Here is a 20,976-nt window from a genome sequence, read left to right as displayed (position 1 = left end):
TTCTTTCATACTGAGCTTATTGGGCCTATTACCCCCCCAAATGAAAACTTTTTTCTTAACTCGAGTATTACGGTATCACTAAGAATCCAATTACTTCATAAAATCCCTTATTAGCTAGCCACAATCACGAGTCAATTTCTGTTGGATTTTGAGTCAAAATCAGTGGTTTTGGTTTGTGGAGCCTAATGCTCTAAATCGAACTGTAAAGTTCTAATTTTAGTTTTGAATCTAATTCTATTTTAGTTCAATTCGGTTTGATTTATTTCATTTTTTCTTTGTTAAAAAAAAACACTAAACTATGATTTGAGCCAAACCAAATAGGAACTACTAGGTCTGGTCCAATTCAAAATGGATAAAGACAGTTCTAATTTGGTTTGGGCTCATGAACTGTAATTCACCGTCGTCATCTAGTGTTTACCTAAGTCCAATTTTGGTAACTGAGGTTAATTCAAAGATGGTTGAAAATTATCGTTTAAGTCCAAATCTAATTCTAATTCTCATTTGGTATAGTTTGATTTAAATTTGATGTAATCTAATGGTTATTTTTCAATTTTTTCATTAAAAAAAAAAGCATTTCGACTTGAGTTAGACTATCAATTGAATCATTATTTTCAATTCAATTCAACTTAAAAGGGATGAACAGTCCTCCCCTAAAATAGATTTTGGTTTAGATTTTGATTTTAAGTTTGACTAAGTCGTTTCGAATCCAATTTTGAGTTCAACTTAGATCATGGTTAAGTCTACAGTAGTTGTGGCCAATTCAGTTTTAGCTCATCATCGGACTGATCTAACCCAAAACTAAAATCGGTAATCAAAATTAAATTATGCTAGAACTGATTGATTAAGTTTGATTTTGAGTTAAAATCATGCTAATGGCCATGACTAGTCTATGACACCATCCGGCCATCTATCATCACAATAGTTGCCACTCACTTGTTGTTAGCACCATAAAATAAATATTGAAACAAAAATATTACATTACTTATATATTTATTTTATAATTAAATATAAGAATGGAATGATATTACATGATCAATTAAATTAAATTAAATTAAATTACATTACGTCCAATCACATATATGCTTAAGGTTTTGTCTTTTAATATTGGAAAATTCTCACAGATCAGTTGCCTGGCATTACCAAATATACTTGGTGGGACTTTAGCTTATTATAGACGAATGAAAAATGAACTATAAAATATATTTAAAAGAATATTTCTCTTCTTATCATTTACATTAATAGACTTTTATTTTTTTATATATATATTTACTTTTTAAATTTTATATAGAAAATTGTTCCTATGCTCAAAGTTCAGAATTTTTTTTTTCACTATTAAAATTTTAATTTTAAAAGAATTTGCCTCTTCTTAAAAATTATTTTAATTTCTTTTTCTTTTTCTTTTTCTTTTCTTGCTTGCCCGTCAAGGTTATGCGTGCATTCCCATCACAGAGAAAAATAGCACGGAGCTTCCCCAGATCTTCCTGCCTAACTTCCTAGTAACTCTCTGAAAATTTCACCACCTAATATAGCAGCATCTCTTCCCAGCATATCTGTTGGCCTTTGAACTCTTCTTGTTCGTATTGCCGATGATTTGTTGTCAAAATGCATTAAATATTATAATTATCTTGCATAATTTTATTATGAACATGTCTTATGTTTATCAAATTGTTAATATTTTCATTTTCAATTTACCAATCGATGAATTCTCAGCTCGTATAATTTTGAACTTTAAGGAAATTGCCATGAAAGAACTTTTATTTTTCTCAATGCTTACACGGGTAACTAGTCTAAGGTTTTTCTTCTTCTTCTTCTTGTTCTTCCTCTTTTTTTCGTTTTCTTTTCTTCTCTTGCTTGCTTGCTCGTCAAGGTTATGCGTGCATTCACGGAGAAAAAAGGCATGGAGCTTCCCCGGACTTTCTGCGTAACTTCCCAGTAACTCTCTGAAACTTTCACCACCAAATATCTGCATCTCCTCCCAGCTTATGTTTTTTTTTTTTTTTTTTTATTCATACACTGAAGGTTTAGATGTGATTTTATTCAAATCAATTTATATTGTCTTCAATCGGTTTTGATTTTGAGTTAGACTAGTCTAATTCTTTTTTATAGAAAAAAAATTATTAAATAAAAATAGAGTACAAAAGAAAATTATAATCTAATATATTATATATTTACACTAATGAAATTAACCACTCACACAGAAATAATAAAAGTATCTACATCTCATAGAGTACTCTTCAAAAAAAAAATAATACATTTCAATGACAAAAAAAATCACAAAATCTCAAGATCTATCAACAAGGACAGATCTAAAAATTTAATCACTCTAAATCTATCAACAATGATAAATCTGAAAAGATACATTCAAAATATGTTCAAATCGTACACAGATCTAGAAATTATTAGAAAAAAAAATAATAAAAAAGAAAGGGGAAAGGATTCTCACCAACAAAAATACTCACTAGTGACTACCCAAACGGAAGATTAAAAAGAGAAAACAAGAGAAAAATGGAAGAGAAAAAGAGTTTTCTTGAGAGAAGCTAATCCAATTCTAGCCATACTTAATTGCAACAATTAACTAACCACAACCACGAGTCAATTTCCGTTCAATTTCAAGTCGAAACTGGTGGTTCTGGTTTGTAAAGCCTAGTACTCTAAATCGAACTATAGGGTTCTAATTTTAGTTTTGATTCTAATTATATTATAGTTCAATTCAATTTGAGTCAATTCATTTATTTATTTCATTTTTCTTTGTTGAAAAAAAAAATATTTGAACCATACTTAATTGGAACCACCAGGTCTGGTCCAATTCAAAAACGATAAAGACAGTTCTTGTTCAATTTAGACTCATGAACTATAATTCACCGCCACCGCCTAGTGTCCGCCTATGTACAATTTTGAGATATAAGCTTGACTCAAAGACCATCATTTTTTGTCTAATTCTAATTCTAATTTTGCTTCGTTTCGGTTTTGATGCAATCTAATTGTTTTTTTTTTTTTTATTAACAGATCAGCTCTCTAAAGACAATTCTAGTTGGATTTTAACTCATAAAATATTGATCAATTTTGATTTTAAATTTGACTGAGTTGATTCCGATCTAGTTTTGGGTTCAACTTGGGTCGTGATCGAGTCTATGTTAGTCGTGCCCACATTTTGGTTCTAGCTCATAACTGGACTAATTTAACCCAAAACCAAAATTAATAATTGACTTTGAATTAAACTAGAATTAATTAATTCGATCTGATTTCGAGTTAAAACCATACTAGTAGTTATGACTAATCTATGACACCACCCGACCATCTATCATCACAATAGTTGCACTCGCTTATTATTATCACTAAAAGTAAATATTAAAATGAAAATATTATATTTTTTATATTTTTATTTTATAATTAAATAAAAATGAAATAATAATTATATTACATTGTAGTATACATTCATTATATTACATGATTAATTAAAGTAAATTATATTACATTCCGTCCAACCACATACATATGCTTAAGGTTTTGTATTTTAATATTGAAAATTCTCACTGATCGGAGCCTGACGACTTAAAATCATATTTGTGCCAAATATACTTAGTGGGACTTTAGCTTATTACATACAAACGAAAAGTTAACTATAAAATGTTTTCAAATTTGATGTAATCTAATGGTTATTTTTCAATTTTTTCATTAAAAAAAAAAAAGCATTTCGACTTGAGTTAGACTATTAACTGAATCATTATTTTCAATTCAATTCAACTTAAAAGGGATGAACAGTCCTCCCCTAAAATAGATTTTGGTTTTAAGTTTGACTAAGTCGTTTCGAATCCAATTTTGAGTTCAACTTAGATCATGGTTAAGTCTACAGTAGTTGTGGCCAATTCAGTTTTAGCTCATCATCGGACTGATCTAACCCAAAACTAAAATCGATAATCAAAATTAAATTAGGCTAGAACTGACTAATTAAGTTTGATTTTAAGCTAAAATCATGCTAATGGCCATGACTGTCTATGACACCATCCGACCATCTATCATCACAATAGTTGCCACTCACTTGTTGTTAGCACCATAAAATAAATATTGAAACAAAAATATTACATTACTTATATATTTATTTTATAATTAAAAATAAGAATGGAATGATATTACATGATCAATTAAATTAAATTAAATTAAATTACATTACGTCCAATCACATATATGCTTAAGGTTTTGTCTTTTAATATTGGAAAATTCTCACAGATCAGTTGCCTGGCATTACCAAATATACTTGGTGGGACTTTAGCTTATTATAGACGAATGAAAAATGAACTATAAAATATATTTAAAAGAATATTTCTCTTCTTATCATTTACATTAATAAACTTTTGTTTTTTTTTTATATATTTACTTTTTAAATTTTATATAGAAAATTGTTCCTATGCTCAAAGTTCAGATTTTTTTTTTCACTATTAAAAATTTAATTTTAAAAGAATTTGCCTCTTCTTAAAAATTATTTTAATTTCTTTTTCTTTTTCTTTTTCTTTTCTTGCTTGCCCGTCAAGGTTATGCGTGCATTCCCATCACAGAGAAAAATAGCACGGAGCTTCCCCAGATCTTCCTGCCTAACTTCCTAGTAACTCTCTGAAAATTTCACCACCTAATATAGCAGCATCTCTTCCCAGCATATCTGTTGGCCTTTGAACTCTTCTTGTTCGTATTGCCGATGATTTGTTGTGAAAATGCATTAAATATTATAATTATCTTGCATAATTTTATTATGAACATGTCTTATGTTTATCAAATTGTTAATATTTTCATTTTCAATTTACCAATGGATGAATTCTCAGCTCGTATAATTTTGAACTTTAAGGAAATTGCCATGAAAGAACTTTTATTTTTCTCAATGCTTACACGGGTAACTAGTCTAAGGTTTTTCTTCTTCTTCTTCTTGTTCTTCCTCTTTTTTTCGTTTTCTTTTCTTCTCTTGCTTGCTTGCTCGTCAAGGTTATGCGTGCATTCACGGAGAAAAAAGGCATGGAGCTTCCCCGGACTTTCTGCGTAACTTCCCAGTAACTCTCTGAAACTTTCACCACCAAATATCTGCATCTCCTCCCAGCTTATATATATATATTTTTTTTTATTCATACACTGAAGGTTTAGATGTGATTTTATTCAAATCAATTTATATTGTCTTCAATCGGTTTTGATTTTGAGTTAGACTAGTCTAATTCTTTTTTATAGAAAAAAAAATATTAAATAAAAATAGAGTACAAAAGAAAATTATAATCTAATATATTATATATTTACACTAATGAAATTAACCACTCACACGGAAATAATAAAAGTATCTACATCTCATAGAGTACTCTTCAAAAAAAAATAATACATTTCAATGACAAAAAAAATCATAAAATCTCAAGATCTATCAACAAGGACAGATCTAAAAATTTAATCACTCTAAATCTATCAACAATGATAAATCTGAAAAGATACATTCAAAATATGTTCAAATCGTACACATATCTAGGAATTATTAAAAAATAAAAATAAAAAAAGAAAGGGGAAAGGATTCTCACCAACAAAAATACTCACTAGTGACTACCCAAATGGAAGATTAAAAAGAGAAAACAAGAGAAAAATGGAAGAGAAAAAGAGTTTTCTTGAGAGAAGCTAATCCAATTCTAGCCATACTTAATTGCAACTATTAACTAACCACAACCACGAGTCAATTTCCGTTCAATTTCAAGTCGAAACTGGTGGTTCTGGTTTGTAAAGCCTAGTACTCTAAATCGAACTATAGGGTTCTAATTTTAGTTTTGATTCTAATTATATTATAGTTCAATTCAATTTGAGTCAATTCATTTATTTATTTCATTTTTCTTTGTTGAAAAAAAAATATTTGAACTATACTTAATAGGAACCACCAGGTCTGGTCCAATTCAAAAAGGATAAAGACAGTTCTTGTACTCATGAACTATAATTCACCGCCACCGCCTAGTGTCCGCCTATGTACAATTTTGAGATATAAGCTTGATTCAAAGATGGTTCAAAGTCATCATTTTTTGTCTAATTCTAATTCTAATTTTGGTTCATTTCGGTTTTGATGCAATTTAATTTTTTTTTTTATTAACAGATCAGCTCTCTAAAGACAATTATAGTTGGATTTTAACTCATAAAATATTGATCAATTTTGATTTTAAATTTGACTGAGTTGATTCCGATCTAGTTTTGGGTTCAACTTGGGTCGTGATCGAGTCTATGTTAGTCGTGCCCACATTTTGGTTCTAGCTCAAAACTGGACTAATTTAACCCAAAACCAAAATTAATAATTGACTTTGAATTAAACTAGAATTAATTAATTCGATCTGATTTCGAGTTAAAACCATACTAGTAGCTATGACTAATCTATGACACCACGCGACCATCTATCATCACAATAGTTGCACTCGCTTATTATTATCACTAAAAGTAAATATTAAAATAAAAATATTATATTTTTTATATTTTTATTTTATAATTAAATAAAAATGAAATAATAATTATATTACATTATAGTATACATTCATTATATTACATGATTAATTAAAGTAAATTATATTACATTCCGTCCAACCACATACATATGCTTAAGGTTTTGTATTTTAATATTGAAAATTCTCACTGATCGGAGCCTGACGACTTAAAATCATATTTGTGCCAAATATACTTAGTGGGACTTTAGCTTATTACATACAAATGAAAAGTTAACTATAAAATGTTTTTAAATTTGATGTAATCTAATGGTTATTTTTCAATTTTTTCATTAAAAAAAAAAATCATTTCGACTTGAGTTAGACTATCAACTGAATCATTATTTTCAATTCAATTCAACTTAAAAGGGATGAACAGTCCTCCCCTAAAATAGATTTTGGTTTAGATTTTGGTTTTAAGTTTGACTAAGTCGTTTCGAATCCAATTTTGAGTTCAACTTAGATCATGGTTAAGTCTACAGTAGTTGTGGCCAATTCAGTTTTAGCTCATCATCAGACTGATCTAACCCAAAACTAAAATCGATAATCAAAATTAAATTAGGCTAGAACTGACTAATTAAGTTTGATTTTGAGCTAAAATCATGCTAATGGCCATGACTGTCTATGACACCATCCGACCATCTATCATCACAATAGTTGCCACTCTCTTGCTGTTAGCATCATAAAATAAATATTGAAACAAAAATATTACATTACTTATATATTTATTTTATAATTAAAAATAAGAATGGAATGATATTACATGATCAATTAAATTAAATTAAATTAAATTACATTACGTCCAATCACATATATGCTTAAGGTTTTGTCTTTTAATATTGGAAAATTCTCACAGATCAGTTGCCTGGCATTACCAAATATACTTGGTGGGACTTTAGCTTATTATAGACGAATGAAAAATGAATTATAAAATATATTTAAAAGAATATTTCTCTTCTTATCATTTACATTAATAAACTTTTATTTTTTTTATATATTTACTTTTTAAATTTTATATAGAAAATTGTTCCTATGCTCAAAGTTCAGAATTTTTTTTTTCACTATTAAAAATTTAATTTTAAAAGAATTTGCCTCTTCTTAAAAATTATTTTAATTTCTTTTTCTTTTTCTTTTTCTTTTTCTTTTCTTGCTTGCCCGTCAAGGTTATGCGTGCATTCCCATCACAGAGAAAAATAGCACGGAGCTTCCCCAGATCTTCCTGCCTAACTTCCTAGTAACTCTCTGAAAATTTCACCACCTAATATAGCAGCATCTCTTCCCAGCATATCTGTTGGCCTTTGAACTCTTCTTGTTCGTATTGCGGATGATTTGTTGTCAAAATGCATTAAATATTATAATTATCTTGCATAATTTTATTATGAACATGTCTTATGTTTATCAAATTGTTAATATTTTCATTTTCAATTTACCAATCGATGAATTCTCAGCTCGTATAATTTTGAACTTTAAGGAAATTGCCATGAAAGAACTTTTATTTTTCTCAATGCTTACACGGGTAACTAGTCTAAGGTTTTTCTTCTTCTTCTTCTTCTTGTTCTTCCTCTTTTTTTCGTTTTCTTTTCTTCTCTTGCTTGCTTGCTCGTCAAGGTTATGTGTGCATTCATGGAGAAAAAAGGCATGGAGCTTCCCCGGACTTTCTGCGTAACTTCCCAGTAACTCTCTGAAACTTTCACCACCAAATATCTGCATCTCTTCCCAGCTTATGTTTTTTTATTTTTTTTATTTTTTTTATTTTTATTCATACACTGAAGGTTTAGATGTGATTTTATTCAAATCAATTTATATTGTCTTCAATCGTTTTTGATTTTGAGTTAGACTAGTCTAATTCTTTTTTATAGAAAAAAAAATTATTAATTAAAAATAGAGTATAAAAGAAAATTATTAGCTAATATATTATATATTTACACGAATGAAATTAACCACTCACACAGAAATAGTAAAAGTATCTACATCTCATAGAGTACTCTTCAAAAAAAAAAAAAATACATTTCAATGACAAAAAAAAATCACAAAATCTCAAGATCTATCAACAAGGACAGATCTAAAAATTTATTCACTCTAAATCTATCAACAATGATAAATCTGAAAAGATACATTCAAAATATGTTCAAATCGTACACAGATCTAGAAATTATTAGAAAAAAAAATAATAAAAAAGAAAGGGAAAGGATTCTTACCAACAAAAATACTTACTAGTGACTACCCAAACGGAAGATTAAAAAGAGAAAATAAGAGAAAAATAGAAGAGAAAAAGAGTTTTCTTGAGAGAAGCTAATTCAATTCTAGCCATACTTAATTGCAACTATTAACTAACCACAACCATGAGTCAATTTCCGTTCAATTTCAAGTCCAAACTGGTGGTTCTGGTTTGTAAAGCCTAGCAGTCTAAATCGAACTATAGGGTTCTAATTTTAGTTTTGATTCTAATTATATTATAGTTCAATTCAATTTGAGTCAATTCATTTATTTATTTCATTTTTCTTTGTTGAAAAAAAAAATATTTGAACCATACTTAATAGGAACCACCAGGTCTGGTCCAATTCAAAAAGGATAAAGACAGTTCTTGTTTGATTTAGACTCATGAACTATAATTCACCACCACCGCCTAGTGTCCGCCTAGGTACAATTTTGAGATATAAGCCTGATTCAAAGATGGTTCAAAGTCATCATTTTTTGTCTAATTCTAATTCTAATTCTAATTTTAGTTCGTTTCGGTTTTGATGCAATCTAATTGTTTTTTTTTTTATTAACAAATCTGTCACGACCCAACCTATGGGCCGGACCGGCACTAGGACCTGGGCCAGCTTAAAGCCCCCGAGGCCCGTAGTAAGCCTAACTGTTCATTAACCCAACTCTAAGGCCCATTTGGGCCCAATATCAAGAAAACAAACGGACAGAGTCCGGCCATAAAATGGACTTTCCAACGGGGAGTTTTCGACTCACCCGACCTGTAAACACAATATATAGTCAATTGGGGAGCTCAGCTCACCCTCCACATACTCATCAACATAAAAATAAATGGGAGCTCAGCTCCCTCATCCAATCCATCAAGCATGCATAGCATATTTAGTTTACAGGTCCCAAAATAATAATTTAGTTTACAGACCCAAATCAAATAAACATTTCTAACACATGCGAAAATTCTAAGATTTAACAAGTTTATACAAACAGTAATAATTGACCTGCGAGAGAGAAAGCAGGTTAACCTCAAAAATATCCTCCTGTGGCCTGTAAAAATTTTTGAACAGGAGTGAGCGTTCGACTCAGAGAGTAAAATATCAATTTTAACCATAATCTCTATAACTATCTAAAACTCATGCAACCTGTGGAATGAAATGCAACATCAGCAATAAATTCACATCATAGCATCAAAAAGGTAATTTGGAGCACTCACGCACCCTGTAGCATCAATCATAACATATGGGAGCTGATCCTATCTGACTCTCTTAAATCCAACTGGTGCAGTGAAGAACTCAAGCCGGACTTTCGCTTAATAAACCAAATCGAGGGTCCCAGCGAAGAACTCAAGCCGTGACTACCCCTCGAAGGATCGGGTCCCAGCGAAGAACTCAAGCCGTGACTACCCGTCCTATCCATAGTCCACACCACATCACACGCACGCCAACGCACGCACACTGCTCCAAATTACCACAACAACACTCATGGCACGTTAACAGTTATGAATGCGACATAAATCGTGCCTAGAGTTTAACTACATAAATATATGCATATAAGTGATGCATGGGCATGCTGAACATATAATAATAGTGAAATTACAATTAAAATTAATATTTTACTCACAGACTTGACGACAATCATCGTGGTTGGGCGGAGAAAGAAGGTCATCCGCTCACCTGACAATCATATTACATTTATTTAATACAATCTGACTCAATACAAACAAAGAAAAGACCAATTACGTCCTAAGTCGTGCCGAAAATTCGGCAGTGTCTCCCCTATACCTAGGACCTACCCAACATGCAAAAGGGTTCAAAACACACTTCTATACTCACAATCCATATATCCACAGTTCAATCATATCACACAGCCCCTCCTGGGCCCATCAAATCAATCATCCATCACAATATGCAAAAATTTCAATTTAGTCCTTATTATTGACCATTTTTGCAAAAACTGCCCAAACAAGCTCTAAAAATTATAAAACTTTGCCCCGCGGTCCTTAGCAATATTACTAAGCTATTGCAAAAAGAATCGTAATTTTCTAAGCTACCACGAATATCTTACGGATTTTTAATCCTATTTAAGCACTAGAAAATTACGTAAAAATAAGGTTCGGGTTTACCTTTGCCGATTCCGACTTCGGGAACGCGCTCGGAACGTCTGACAATGGGGGGCTAGCCAAAACCTCGATCCAATTCGGAGACTTTTCCGGTAGTGCATGCGGCGGAAATTCACAGATCCGGACAACTGTCGAATTTTCGCGAATTGAGGATACCTACACGAAGCCCAATAATAATATATAAAAAAAATCAGGGGTGTTACATTCTTCCCCCCTTACAGAAAATTCGTCCTCGAATTTTACACAAGGCAGAATAAAGTACATGATTACACATTGAACAGATAAGGGTACTTGCTACGCATGTCCCGTTCTGACTCCCAGGTGCACTCTTCCACTGACTGGCTCCTCCACAAAACCTTAACTATAGGGATCTGGTTTGATCTTAGCTGTCTCACTTGGTAGTCCACTATGGCTACAGGTTGCTCCTCAAATGTCAAGTTCTCCTTTAGTTCTATTACATCCTACTGAAAGCTGTTTTCAGTCGTTCCCTGATTAAAGGAACTATCTCTGAAGTGTACTGCACTAGGTCTACATCATGCACCTTCGCTTCCCCCATTTTCATCCAACACAGAGGAGACCTACACTTTTTTCCATATAGTGCCTCATAGGGTGGCATCCCTATGCTGGAGTGATAACTGTTGTTGTAGGCAAACTCCACCAAAGCTAGCTGCTCATCCCATTGACCTCCAAAATCCAAAACACTCATGCGAAGCATGTCTTCCAGTGTTTGGATTGTCCTTTCGGACTGTCCGTCTGTCTGAGGGTGGAAAGCCGTACTGAAGTTCAACTGTGTGCCAAGTGCCTCCTGCAACTTTCTCCAAAACCGAGAAGTGAACTGGGGCCCTCTGTCAGATATTATGGAAGCCGAAACTCCATGCAATCTGACTATTTCTCGAATGTAGAGACGAGCGTACTGTGCTACAGAATATGTAGTCTTCACAGGCAAGAAGTGAGTTGATTTGGTTAGGCGGTCTACAATTACCCATATCGAATCATATCCTCGCGTGGTACGAGGCAACCCAGTCACAAAATCCATAGAAATCATTTCCCACTTTCATTCTGGGATAGGGAGCTCTTGCAACTTCCCTGACGGTCTCTGGTGTTCAAACTTCACCTTCTGACAAGTCAAGCACTTGGACACAAAGTTTGTTATGTCTCTCTTCATGCCATTCCACCAATAGCTATCTTTCACATCATGGTACACCTTGGTGGAACCTGGGTGGACATTGTACAGTGTATAGTGTGCCTCTCGCATGATTTCATCTCTGAGATTGTCCACATCGGGCACATACATCCTAGAACCTTGCACTAGGGCACCATCATTGGCAAATCCAAACTAACAACATTCCCCTTTATGTACTCTTAATATGATCTTCATTAATTGTTGGTCTCTGTATTGGGAAACTCTAACTCTATCTCGCAAGTCTGGCCTCACTGAAAAATGAGCCAACAAGACCCCCTCATCTGAAAGATCTAGGATTAAACCTTGATCCATTAACTCATGTACTTCCTGAATCAACGGTCTCTTCTCTGCTGAAATGTGCGCCAAACTGCCAGAAGATTTTCTGCTTAAAGCATCTGCTACTACATTGGCCTTCCCAGGGTGGTACTGGATGGTGCAATCATAGTTTTCCAGAAGCTCCATCCATCTCCTCTGTCTCAAGTTTAAATCCCTCTGTTGGAAGATGTACTTCAAACTCTTATGGTCGGTGTATATCTCGCACACTTCACCATACAAGTAGTGTCTCCAGATTTTTAGTGCAAAGACTACAGTCGCCATTTCCAAATCATGGGTGGGATAGTTCTGCTCATGCCTCTTCAGCTGCCTTGAAGCATAAGCCACTACTTTTCCATTCTGCATCAAAACACACCCTAGGCCAACTCTGAATGCGTCACAGTACACGGTGTATCCTTCACCGCTCATAGGTAGTGTTAACACAGGGGCAGTGGTTAGACACTCCTTATCCTCATCATTATAACTGACTCTATCTAGCTCTCTTCCTGTCCTTTGCATCTTATCCACTTCCCTTTTCCTATTTTTGGTATTGTTGGTATCTTTTCAACCTGCTGTACTTATTCCTTAATTTTAGTCCTATCTCATCCTTACACCTTTTCCTTCAAAGATGTCTATCCCATCATCAACTTTAACTTTCTTTTTATTTCTTAGTCTTATCTTGATTACTAGTTTCATTACTTCGAGAATTCTAACCCTATGATTTACTCCTAACAGCAAATTCGTCACATTATGTAACACTTATAATTACCCATAGAAAATTTTTCTTGTATCCCCTTTTTTCCAACTTAACTATCAGAACATTATCATTCCCTACCAGCCTTAGTAGGAAATTGCTTATCCTGGATGAATATGAGCCCCATAAATTATAAGTTCCATCTGAACTAACACGGCTGTAGGAAATATGTGTCATGCCTTAATTCCAAACAAGATACTTCACGTGTTCATTCTCCTTAATATAATCATATATACTGCCCATAGCTTTCTAAACTTCAACCTCAAATTACCCATCAGCAACAATTTCATCTATTGAAACTCATCGATAAATAGTACTTCATCTAGCTCATAGTTTAAAACAGTCGCAAGCCTTAGTAGCTAACTCAATTTAACTCCTGTCATTACTCTGATCGTCCTTTCATACTTAACACTAGGTATGCACTTACTGTCATTCTCATATCAGGAAATTGTATATGAATTGGTGCCTATCAAAATCTCAAATAACTAGGTCTCCTTGCCTCAGTCTCTGCTACTTATATAACGCTCTGAAATCAAAAACACGAGCTAAACTTGAAAAGAAAGAAAAATATCCTTTATATTCAACTACGCCCGATTGTCCATATAATAACGTTTAACCTATGTTTCTTAGTCTTTCTCTTCAAATTTCATCATCTCCTAGCACAATTGTGCTCTACCTATAAGGTATCATCTACATGAACCCTTTACTGTACCATCGTCCTTCCTGACATAATATTTTATAATTTATTAACTTTACTTATACTCGACCTATAATTCATATCTATCATCGTTTATATTGTGCCCTCAACCCTTGTTGAATTCTGAAAGATTTCTCTCGCTAATAGATTCTTCCAACACTAATTCCACCCTTATCTATGGTCATTAATTTGATCCTTAAACTTTCTAGTGATTTATTACCATCCATACTTGTCACTTTTTATTCTACCCCTACTGTTGCTCTGTCGTTATTGCTTCACTGCAAAGTGATTCTGTTGATCACACTAAAAATGTTTGCCTGACATTCATAACGAACCTCTAACTACCTTCTCACTATCTCAAAAGTCTAACCTAAAACCTATGTGTCATTATCTATCATTCTTTTCCTCTCATCATACCTATTTGATCCCTTAGACTGACTTTTATTCAACTTACTGCTTACTAACTTCTCTTTCTCTACCTATTTAGGTAGTCCGCAATACCATCGCACACCTTCTAACATTTACTCATTATTATTGTATTCCATACCTCCATCACTTTTCTCACTAATGTGGTCCCATTTTGGATTTTCCATCCTTGTTATTCTCCTTGCCAAGAATAACACTTAGCATATCCTATATCTTAACTTTGTTCCTTTTATTATGCGCTCTTTAGGTTGTCCTTTCATTTATTTCCTTTGTCTTACCCAAAATAGAACTTGACTATTCTATCCCTGGTTCCATTCTTCTTCCTAACATAACAATTTGCTAACTATATCTTTCAGAGTCTCTATCGCGTTATCATATGTCTGTGCTACTCAGATTTGGTCCTTTGACCACTCTAGCTAGTACTCCCACTGGCACTTAGATTATATTGCATCTGTAATCAATTATCCCAATTTTCATTCTACACTTTCTCTATCTACTGGCCTTCTGTGATTTATCTTCGCTAATTTATTACTCTTAACACTATTATAATTAGATTATACTACTGTTTGAACAATATGAAGTCAGAAAGGAACTCAGGAAATTGCAGTCATACCTTTATCGTATGATTTCTATTCTTATCCTTTAGCTTACATAATACCCTTACTACCTCGAGAACTGATTCTGCAGTAATTTTATTTATTATTATTTTTATTATTATTATTATTATTTTCCATGTTTACTCAATTCCAAAACTTAAGATTTCGGGCACCCAAACCCGTCATCCAATTCAAAGGATTTACATCCATCGTGATCTGATTATATATGATTCCTATAATGGAACTTGTATCCTCTCCAGGATACCCGAGCCAACTACTCTCTACCACACTCTACAGTCCCATCTGGGGCACTATTTTGTGGGTCACCATTATTAGTAATAACTTTCGATCCCTTCTGAAAAGATAGGACTATACCCTAACTTGCTGCAACAAAGGTACTACATTTACCACCTTGCCCAAAACCATGTCAAACTAATGTCTCTCTTATCATATCATAGCTCTGTAAATCATATATTCATAGTTTCGACCTTCTCTAGGTAGTAGGGTTGTACTTTATTCCATACTGATACACACAAGGTATACTATTCTCACTAAGCTCTAAGCAAAATGTTTGTCATACTGCAAAAACCATCCAAAATTCCATACCGAAGACTAGATGGTCTCACTCTATAGGTGTCACCTTTACTTTGCAACTCTTACTGTAACTCTAGCTCATGCTAGGGTAACTGGGTCACTGACTCTAGTTACCACCCAACTGTGACCTTCGATATTCTAGCTCTAGATCCCTAACCAGGAGTTCCCAACTCCTTTGCAGATATAGAACTCTGTTCTGGCATTACTGTACCAAAACAGAGACTGCCTGCAACATCCTCATCATAAGCACTACAGGGAAGTACGCAGCTCTACACAATAATCTCATGTCGGTACTGTAATCTGCAGCTTACAGAACAGACATCGAGAATATTGTATAGTTACTACGATACGTCCTGGCAGACTAGGTCTCTTAATCTCTTATCTCTCTTGAATCTTCTATTATCATAAATTTATTCATGCTGGTCATCCACCGATGACCGCCAAAGAATGGTATCCTCATCCTTATCTAGGGCAACTGTACTTTCAAGACTCACTTTTATGTACTCGTGCCTTGCACGAAATGGGCACACCATTTAAACCCATACTGACGAAAATATAGTATTTATTGGAGTACGTGTTTCCAACGTAGACCTCAATAAGTTTGCTAAATCTATTTCATGTTTCTATGTACTCCACGAAAATCAAGACACTAACTGAGGTAATCTTATATTTCCCGAGGTATAACGTAGAATCTAGAAACAAAGAATTACAGGAAAAGACGAAACAGAATCCTATACTCCGCATGTGACTCCTAGTAGACTGTTCCCAACACTTAGATAATTTTTCCCTATGAATCTGGAGCCTAAGCTCTGATACCACATTTGTCACGACCCAACCTATGGGCCGGACCGGCACTAGGACCTGGGCCAGCTTAAAGCCCCCGAGGCCCGTAGTAAGCCTAACTGTTCATTAACCCAACTCTAAGGCCCATTTGGGCCCAATATCAAGAAAACAAACGGACAGAGTCCGGCCATAAAATGGACTTTCCAACGGGGAGTTTTCGACTCACCCGACCTGTAAACACAATATATAGTCAATTGGGGAGCTCAGCTCACCCTCCACATACTCATCAACATAAAAATAAATGGGAGCTCAGCTCCCTCATCCAATCCATCAAGCATGCATAGCATATTTAGTTTACAGGTCCCAAAATAATAATTTAGTTTACAGACCCAAATCAAATAAACATTTCTAACACATGCGGAAATTCTAAGATTTAACAAGTTTATACAAACAGTAATAATTGACCTGCGAGGGAGAAAGCAGGTTAACCTCAAAAATATCCTCCTGTGGCCTGTAAAAATTTTTGAACAGGAGTGAGCGTTCGACTCAGAGAGTAAAATATCAATTTTAACCATAATCTCTATAACTATCTAAACTCATGCAACCTGTGGAATGAAATGCAACATCAGCAATAAATTCACATCATAGCATCAAAAAGGTAATTTGGAGCACTCACGCACCCTGTAGCATCAATCATAACATATGGGAGCTGATCCCCTATACAGCTCTCTTAAATCCAACTCGGTGCAGTGAAGAACTCAAGCCGGACTTTCGCTTAATAAACCAAATCGAGGGTCCCAGCGAAGAACTCAAGCCGTGACTACCCCTCGAAGGATCGGGTCCCAGCGAAGAACTCAAGCCGTGACTACCCGTCCTATCCATAGTCCACACCACATCACACGCACGCCAACGCACGCACACTGCTCCAAATTACCACAACAACACTCATGGCACGTTAACAGTTATGAATGCGACATAAATCGTGCCTAGAGTTTAACTACATAAATATATGCATATAAGTGATGCATGGGCATGCTGAACATATAATAATAGTGAAATTACAATTAAAATTAATATTTTACTCACAGACTTGACGACAATCACTGTGGCGGCTGGGCGGAGGAAGAAGGCTGTCCCGGCTCACCTGACAATCATATTACATTTATTTAATACAATCTGACTCAATACAAACAAAGAAAAGACCAATTACGTCCTAAGTCGTGCCGAAAATTCGGCAGTGTCTCCCCTATACCTAGGACCTACCCAACATGCAAAAGGGTTCAAAACACACTTCTATACTCACAATCCATATATCCACAGTTCAATCATATCACACAGCCCCTCCTGGGCCCATCAAATCAATCATCCATCACAATATGCAAAAATTTCAATTTAGTCCTTATTATTGACCATTTTTGCAAAAACTGCCCAAACAAGCTCTAAAAATTATAAAACTTTGCCCCGCGGTCCTTAGCAATATTACTAAGCTATTGCAAAAAGAATCGTAATTTTCTAAGCTACCACGAATATCTTACGGATTTTTAATCCTATTTAAGCACTAGAAAATTACGTAAAAATAAGGTTCGGGTTTAGCTTTGCCGATTCCGACTTCGGGAACGCGCTCGGAACGTCTGACAATGGGGGGCTAGCCAAAACCTCGATCCAATTCGGAGACTTTTCCTAGTAGTGCATGTTCGGCGAGAAATTCACAGATCCGGACAACTGTCGAATTTCCGCGAATTGAGGATACCTACACGAAGCCCAATAATAATATATAAAAAAAATCAGGGGTGTTACAAAATCAGCTCTCTAAAGACAATTCTAATTGGTTTTAACTCATAAAATATTGATCAATTTTGATTTTGAATTTGACTGAGTTGATTCCGATCTAGTTTTGGGTTCAACTTGGGTCGTGATTGAGTCTATGTTAGTCGTGCCCACATTTTGTTTCTGGCTCATAACTGGACTAATTTAACCCAAAACCAAAATCAATAATTGACTTTGAATTAAACTAGAATTAATTAATTCGATCTGATTTCGAGTTAAAACCATACTAGCAGCTATGACTAATCTATGACACCACTCGACTATCTATCATCACAATAGTTGCACTCGCTTATTATTATCACTAAAAATAAATATTAAAATGAAAATATTATATTTTTTTATATTTTTATTTTATAATTAAATAAAAATAAAATAATAATTATATTACATTATAGTATACATTCATTATATTACATGATTAATTAAAGTAAATTATATTACATTCCGTCCAACTACATACATATGCTTGAGGTTTTGTATTTTAATATTGAAAATTCTCACTGATCGGAGCCTGACGACTTAAAATCTTATTTGTGCCAAATATACTTAGTGGGACTTTAGCTTATTACATACAAATGAAATATTAACTATAAAATGTTTTTAAAGTAATTTGCCTTTTCTTATCATTTATATTAATAACTTTCATTATTTTTGTTTTATATTTACTTTTAAAATTTCATATGGAAAATTATTCCTATGCTCAAAATTTATAAATTTTTTTTTTCACTATTGGCCCAAAATTTTATTATGAACATGTATTGTGTTTATCAAATTATTATATATATGATTTGTAGCAAAGAAACTTGGTGGGCCGTTAACTTATTTCACACGAAACATTAACCATAAAAAAATTTTTAAAAGAATTTGCCACTTTTTATTATTTATTTAAAAAAAGTATTATTTAATTTCTACGTTTTAATAAAGCTAATTATTTAATTTATATATTTTAAAAAATTATATATTATTTAATCTTGTATTTTACTTTTTTTAAATTATTTAGTCTTTTTATCACATTTTTTGTTAGTCATTGCCTATCAAACTACTATTTAGTTATTTTATTTTAACGAAACTAATTGATCTTTTATATTTTTAAAAATACTACTCTTTAGTCTATCTATTATAGTAAAATTAATTAATTAATTCTTATATTTTAAAAAACATATTCCTAAATAGAATATAAAAATTTTTCTGTATAAAAATTAAATATTAATTTATACATTTTTAATTATTCAAGTATTTTTATTTAATTTTTTGGACATCATTTTTGTGTTTTTTCTATTGAAAAACAATTTTTCAAAATTATTATCTTGATTAGTTAAAGATATAAGAAAATTGATTAATTTTTTTATACATATAATTTGTATCGATTTTTATCAAAAGATTGAAAATGGAGAGAGAATGAGGTGGAGAAGGACGTGATTGTAGAAGGGAAAAAAGAAAGAAATAAGGGAAGAGGGTAATGATAGTTTGAATATAAAAAATAATATAAAATACTAAAAGGTTAATAGAATTAAATTATATAAACTAATTAATATATTTTTTAAAATATAAAAATTAATTAATTTTACTAAAATAAAAAAATTAAATAATAGTTTAATTATAAAATTAAATAATTTAAAAAAATAAAATATAAAGAATAAATAAAATATTTTAAAATTATAAATATTAAATAATTAATTTTATTAAAATATAGAGACTAAATAATAATTTTTTTATTTTAATTTCTTTTTCTTTTTTGCCCGTTAAGGTTATGCGTCCATTTACAGAGGAAAAAAGCTTGAAAATTCTCCAGATCTTCTTGCCCAACTTCCCAGTAACTCATAAACTTTTACCACCAAATCGCTGCATCTCTTCCCAGCATCTCTGTTGGTCTTCAAAGTCTCTCTCTTTTTTTTTTTTTTTGTGGTATTCGTACATTTCAGATTTCATATTACAAGTTAAAACTTTACGCGGTTTCATACATATAGACTTTATGTTAATGTTGCCTTGTTACTCTCTGTTTTCCCCTTGCCCTTGCCATAAGATAAAAAGTTGATAGTAAATAACAATCATCAACTGAAAATGAATAGCATATACATATTTGTTAACAACTAGTTTATTTAAATGATTATTAATCTCAAAATTAATTGAGATTGATTATATATATAAATCCTTTTTTATTGTAGAATATTACAAATTAAAAAAATAAAATAAAATATTAAATATTGCTCCCAAGCTTTATCTACTCATAAGTCATTCGCATATTCCTTCACCTATATATATATGAAATGTTTTCCTCTATATACATAATTCGATTTTATCACGTTAAAATTTATTAAAAGCCTCTTATTATTATTTAAAAAAAAAAATAATTATAAAGTCACGGTGTCTCAAGCTTTGTTTAATGATCAAATTAACCTTAAGCAAATAGGCACACCATGCTTGCTATATTTATTGACCTAATCATCACTTAATTAACATTTTGATTCTCTTATAAGATTTTTTTTATTTAAACTCAATACAAAAGATATGCTAAAATTTACTTATTAAATATATAAATATTACTTGTCTATATTTTATGCCTATAATGAACTAAATCTAGATAAGAATTTTCCTTAAATTTGTTTCTCAAATGCATTTATATACAATGCCACTAAGATGGATATTGCTATAGAATTTTATTTAAATTTTATATAATAATCATATAAAATATTTTTAATATATTCAAAATATGTTAACTTTATTCAACAATATATACATTAGAAATTTGACAAAAAAAAGTTTTAAGTAGAAATTTATAAATTAATGGTCGATCTTATTAATTAAAGTATAGTAACGATTATAATACTAAAATTTACTGATTAGCGGAGCGATCATAAGAGAGGGAAGAAAAGTCTATCAGATGCGAATATAAAAAACAAAAATGGTGAAATATGAAATTTTAGGAGGAAACATCCACGAAAAAGTTCGGCTATTTTGCCTTTGAAAAGATGGTGAAATTTAGATTAATTTCAGGTTAAAAAAAAAA

This window comes from Hevea brasiliensis, chromosome 13 (genome assembly GCF_030052815.1).
Source record: "Hevea brasiliensis isolate MT/VB/25A 57/8 chromosome 13, ASM3005281v1, whole genome shotgun sequence".
Taxonomy (NCBI): Eukaryota; Viridiplantae; Streptophyta; class Magnoliopsida; order Malpighiales; family Euphorbiaceae; genus Hevea; species Hevea brasiliensis.
This window is presented reverse-complemented; position numbering follows the sequence as displayed.